This window comes from Ochotona curzoniae, unplaced genomic scaffold, assembly GCF_017591425.1.
Source record: "Ochotona curzoniae isolate NIBS_2020 unplaced genomic scaffold, NIBS_Ocur_1.0 scaffold_2476, whole genome shotgun sequence".
Classification (NCBI taxonomy): domain Eukaryota; kingdom Metazoa; phylum Chordata; class Mammalia; order Lagomorpha; family Ochotonidae; genus Ochotona; species Ochotona curzoniae.
The window spans coordinates 18,096,343-18,102,342 of NW_024467095.1; the positions used below are offsets into that span (position 1 = coordinate 18,096,343).

Here is a 6,000-nt window from a genome sequence, read left to right on the forward strand (position 1 = left end):
TTTATGACAATATTCAGCATATAAGAATACAATATCCCCCATTTGCCTTAACTTTTTAGAATTCTACACATTAAACAGCGCTTAACACCTCAGATAACAAATGTCGCCCACTTATTTCTGCTTAAAAATGTGTTAATTAAAATCTTTTTTTTTTTGCTTATGTCCATTTCAAAATGTAATAAAACTCTCTTTAAGCTTTAAAAATGATTGCTCTGCCTTACTAAAACCAAAGTGCTTTCTGTTATGGAACACCAGAGGGCGTATTCCAATGAAACCTGAATTTGAAGGGGAGGGGGTCAGAGCATGGGGAGGAGGGGGAGGAAGAAAGAGAGCGAGAAGAATCCCAAAGCTAATAAGAAAAATCAAGCTTTTGGTGTGTATCCTTATCTACCATAAAACATTGCCATGGAAACAGCACCAGTTAAGATGATTGTATATTTAGGTCATAGTATAAAAGAAGGAGCTTGAACATGTGGGGGGAAAAAAAAGGAAAGGAAATAAAGTTAGACAAGAATATATAAAGAATACAAGGAGGCAAACCAATTGGAATCGACCTCATCCTTTGCTAACTTCAGTTCACAAAGTCACGTTATGGCTTTCAAAGCAAAAGTGGGTAATGCATTCTAGTTAGAATTAAGTGAAACCATTCAAATATGGAACTTTAAGTGCTAACAATTTTAATAAAGAAAGAGGAACGCTTCAGCATGACAAGATGAAGAGGAGAACAAATCAGAAGCTGGAGTACGAATGAATGGTCTTAGACAATCCACAGCTAGCTTTGTCACCCGGAAGAAGTCCCCCCAGTTACTTCCACATCTATCATGAATTAAACTGGATAAAATGAAGATGTCCTTTCAACATTTCACAACAGATGTGGACATTCTCTTTGGTGAGCCTCAGTACAGCTGAAAAGTAGACATGGCATCTAGCAAAAGTTAGTTAATTTAGGGGTCCTTGCTTTGCTCTGCTATAACCACATCAAGCATGCTATGCCAACTACCAATCTAGTTAGCACTGAACATTCTTTGCTTAAGATTTAGGGAACCCACAAGAACATGCAAAGCTGAATTAAACAGATGGGGAGAACATCACTGAACTATAATTCCACAATTTTTCTCTCCCCAGACACAGGGAAAATAAATGTTGCCAACTATTCAGAGTGCCACCCAGTGCGATAGGAGAGACCAACAGGCTTCAGGTTGAATCTAGGGACTGCAGCGTACTATGTGACTGAGGTTGGTCATTAACAGACCCTGATAAAGATCGATTACCTCACATATGAAATCAAGACAATAATGTCCTCTTGATGTGATTGTTTTAATGGGAAAAAAAATGAGAATCATCTACTCAGGCATTTGACAAATATTTAACAAGTTCCTAGAATGTGCCTGACTGTATTCAACAGCGAGGGTAGAACACTCACAAAACAGATAATATAACATGTAATGTGCTAATGACTGGGCCAGGGACTTGGAACACACTCTGAAAATGACTCTCCACTGGAAGATTAATTACTTGCCTTGCCTCCCCCACCTGTCCTCGACCACCACCACACACTGTGTGGCGCAGAAGGGCTCGATGACGAAGCTTGCATTGGTGAGCCCTACTAAAAGAAGATTCCCAACACCTGCTCAAGGAGCCAAACGTGGCTTGAAGGACGGGTGATAGGAAATGAAAACCAGTGAACAGTCACAAGGAGGAGACTGACAGTGTTTGATCTGTAAGAGTCCACTTCGGAAAACGACGGTGAATGCCAACATCACAATGGGAAAACCAAGTCTAACACGACTTTCAAATGAAGAAAACCAGACACGTTCTTTTCAGTCTCTATTTAGTCAAAGCAGCAAGTTTATTTTATGAGTCAGTCTGGGCTTTGGCTGCTTCCATGAAGGCAGTCACTGATAAGCACTGTCTCACACACACGCACACCTGACACAAAGGCTGACCTCGCGGAGGCAGGCCGAGCAAGCCTTGCCAAGAGTACACCCACAGGTCCTCAGACTGTTCATAGTTTTTATGTCCCCATTTCCTCATTTCTCCTCTTTTTCCCCCTTTTGCACTGGCCTTGACATTTGTCCTTGCTGTGGGTCAGAGGGCCATTTAACTCCAAAGGAGCCGATGCGTGTTCCATGTCGTCTGTCTCGTCTATGTCCTCCGTTCACCCAGCAGAGCTACTGCTTTCTCTTCAAATCTTGGAGGCCACCGCAGCCTGTGTGACCTTCTCACTGGGGGTTGGCTGCCCTGGAACTGGAGTTAGAAAACTGTCTGGCGCATTTGCATCTAAGTGTCTAATTGGAAGCCTCTCCAGACAAGCAAGGGAATGTGGGACAGGTATGGCAGTTGTTTTCATGACGCGAATAAGGCAGTCTCTTTCTCCCCCACCCCCAGAGTGAGACTGTGTGTTAGGAATTCCCATTTGACTTTGGCTTGTGTTAGCATTTCTCTTCCTGCACATCAGTCTCTGAAGTCAATTGAGAGCTGCAAACATGTGTTTAGGTTCTCTCGCACTTGGATTAAGAAAGGGATGTTCAAATCTATTTTCTCACGCCAGGCACCCTGGGACACACTTACATAAACAACACTCCTTTTCTTTCATAGGAAGGTGAGCGTCTATCACACAGCACACTCAATTTTAGATCCCAGAACTTTCCCCTATCCCAAACCCACCTCATTCACAGGATTTTAAAGCAAGAAAGTGACTTTGCTCAAGCTCCCATGCCTTTATAGGGTCAATTTTTATGTTAGTTCTAACTGATGTTTTTATTTAGCCCAGCAAAGCAAATAGACCAATGGGATGTTGCTGAGCTATTCATGCCGTGACAACTGGTACACCTTGTTAATATAAGAGGAATAACAACAACAATAAAAACACCATCTGGCATTGACATTTTTGACTTCTTGTGTGCCACACCTGCAACACTGAAGCAGATATGGTACAGAGTTTTTCCATGGACTTGCCTAGAATCTCAGAAGCTTACTCTCTGAATTGTAGCCTAATAATACAGTTTCAATCTCTGGTCAATTCAACTGGTCTTAGCTTTGTGGTCACCACTGTGTTTGCTGTTTTGGTTGCAATGCTAGCCTGCATATACCTAAAATTTCTAGTAGAGTATCATCAAGCCCTAGTCTATGCTAATGAAGATAATTGATAGATACACATTTGGATGTATTACTCGCACACAATACAGAGTTAGTCATCCCTGTAGTCTACGGATTGCTTCACTTTCACAATTCCAGACTCCAGAATCACCCAGTGTGAAGAAAGGACTGACCCACCCCCAAACCCGACACACACTTGCCTGGGCTAAAGGGACCATGACTGTGGCCTTGAGGGTGAGCGCAGGCCAGGCAGGGGAAGTCCATTCTCCAACAGCCAGAGCACTGGGAGGCTTTTACACGGGAGCCTTTCCCACCTCGCTCCCTATCCAAATTCTAGCTTTACACAGTTCTGCCAATTCTTCCCCTGGGGGCTTTTTCTGGAGGCTGGGCTGACTTCCCTCTTGACAACCCAACCCTTCGCGGGATCGGGGATGAGGCTTGCGGTGGCAGCTGTGAAGGTGGCCGCAGGCACCGGGAGCTGTGCAGCCCCAGCAGCGCGCTGGAGCACAGAGCAATGTGTGGTAAGGGTGTTTTTGTCGTCTGCAAAGTGCACCCGGGGATAGGCAGTCGCACCGCTGCCACTTACCCAGTGCCACCCAGAGCTAAGAAAAGAGCAAGAAAAGCAAAACAGAAAGGGGGTGGGGTAGAAAGTCGGTGCCAGGAATCCCGGGAACGTGAGGACTGGTGGGCGCTGGGCTTCTGCGGGACTTCCCAGCGCCTGAGCAGGCGGGCGAACTCGGGGCCCTGGGCGGACAAAGCCACAGACTCACTGAGTCGGTGAGCTGACACAGAGACCCGAGGCGGCTGGGGTGAGATGTCAGCGGACAGCTCTGCTGGATTTAATCATTTACCTCCGCCACTCCGCCGGGAGTGACTCTTCCCGCAGATATTTCCATACATGCCAGAGTCTTGGCATCTCGCCCAGGAACAGCCGGGTCGCTGGACCCTCCCCGGGACGATTTTATAGCTTACAGTAGCCTAGGATCGGTGATGGGTAACAAGTGCAGAAAGGGATGCTGGTGTTGGAGGGAACTGGAAGGCGGAGGCTGTGACTCTACCTCTGTGGCAAAAATTCGGGGGCAATTTTGTCCTCTGGAACGCACTGTCTGGGTAGCCACCACCTTTCCCATTGAGGGGCACTCAGGGGGGCTGGGCAGAGCTCACAGGTGAATTTCTGTGTGTTCTCCACCGGTTCTGCATGCTACAAGTTAGCCGCGATAGCCTAGATCCGCAGGTGCAGGCGGCAAGAGGTTCGCGGACGCCTTGGTCCCCTGTATACAGTCTCGAGGTCTGCCAGCGTGGACCAGGACACAGGGGGAGTTGACTGGCGAGGCTGAGGGCACAGTCTGGGAATTGAAGGACTCAGGGTTGAGACCCCCTGTCTGCTAGTGACAGGGGACAGAAAACCCCGCATGCGGGGCTGCAAGACAGGGTGCAGAAGGCTCTCCTCTGCTTCGTCCTAGGACCCTCATTCATAGCCTGCTTCCACCCATCCCCACAATACCCCAGCTCTTGGGCCCCGGCCCATGGACTGCAACGCCAAACATTTATCCAGAGCCAGAGGAGGGTGCTGTGAAGGCTGAGGCTTTGGGGAGGAGGGGGGGTCGGCTCACAGCGGGGTTCACTGGACCTCCACCCCAGATGCACTTAAGACCCGGTGGGATGCGGGGCAGAAAGGAACCTGAAGAGCGACAGAGGCGAAGCTCTCCATTACCTTTCCGGATTTCAGCAAACGGGGAGCGGCCCAAGATTGGGGTCCGTGACGGTGGAGGGAATGTGGTGCTAGAAGATACTGCTTCCAGGGCAGCGCGGTTCCCAGGCTGCCTTTAGCCACATTCCGCCACATTCGGTGACCCACCGAATCTTACCTTCTCCCTGCGCTGTGCCTTCTTGGCTCCTGCCTTCCAAGCCCCTCCATTCCTTCCCTGAGCATTCCGAACCCCAGGAATCAAAAGTTTCCGTTTGGGAATCTGCATGTGTGTCGGACCACCCTCCGATTCCCCCAAATCCCGACCTTCCGCGCCCTTGTTCTGGGGGAATTGGGAGGGACCCCGCCATGCCAGCTCCCTTGGCGCGCATAAGTGAAGAACTGAGCAGCGTGGTCCCCTTACCTGTCGCGGATTTAGCCCCAGTTGCCTCCCCGGGCTTTGATCTGGTGGAGGCTGGCAGGAGTGAGGAGCCCTTCGCGGGGCCGGGACGACTCGTCCGGGTGAGAGCTGCTCACCGCTTAGAGTCCGGAGTCAGTCGTCCGTTCGCTTTCTCCCTTGATCTTGCAAAAGAAAAAGGGGATAAAAAAAAAAAATTTAGTTGGCGCCGCGGCATGGAGGGGTGGGGCGGGAGAGGCGGGGAGACAGACAGCGACCCAAGGCTCCAGCCAGAGCTGCGGGGATCGCGCGCGCGCCACCGCCCGGGTCCCAGCCACTTAGCTGGTTTGGGACCAATTCGCATTTTAGACTTGCTTTACATTAATGCTGTACCCCACCCCCCACCCCCCACCCCCAGCAAATCGTCAAAAGAGATCCAAGTAGGACTTTCAAACCTGGCTTTCAGCAAGACGAGTGCGGAGACCAAAATAGAACCGGGACCTGGATACGGCCGCGAGCTGGGCGCGATTCATTTCTTCGCCAAAGTGTTTGGGGAAGTAGTAATTTGTCTAGGGGGACAGGGGGGATGGAGCAAAGGAGAACAACACCTATTCCGGTGCCTGTGGTGATTTCTTAGTTGAATCTTCGGTTTTTAAGATGGTGTGTGTGTGTGTGTGTGTGTGTGTGTGTGTGTGTGTGTGTGTCCCAGTCTCTGCGCGCGCTCTCCCTCCAGCTGCTCTCTGTACCCAGGAGCCTTCGGCGTAGCAGGCGAGCGTCTCTGTATTGGAGCGTGTGTGTTCGATTAGCTGCAATGGGC

At 49.6% G+C, this 6,000-nt stretch overlaps 1 protein-coding gene across 1 annotated transcript in view; it reads right to left on the bottom strand.

Annotated features, from left to right (window-relative positions):
• Window positions 1-5,368, bottom strand: part of CHRM2 (cholinergic receptor muscarinic 2) — a 109,227-nt gene extending 103,859 nt beyond the window's left edge. The window contains exon 1 of the mRNA XM_041002268.1: window positions 5,211-5,368. The gene's annotated coding sequence lies outside the window, so the exon portion shown is untranslated. The remainder of the gene's footprint in view (window positions 1-5,210) is intronic.
• Window positions 5,369-6,000: the final 632 nt, after the last annotated feature.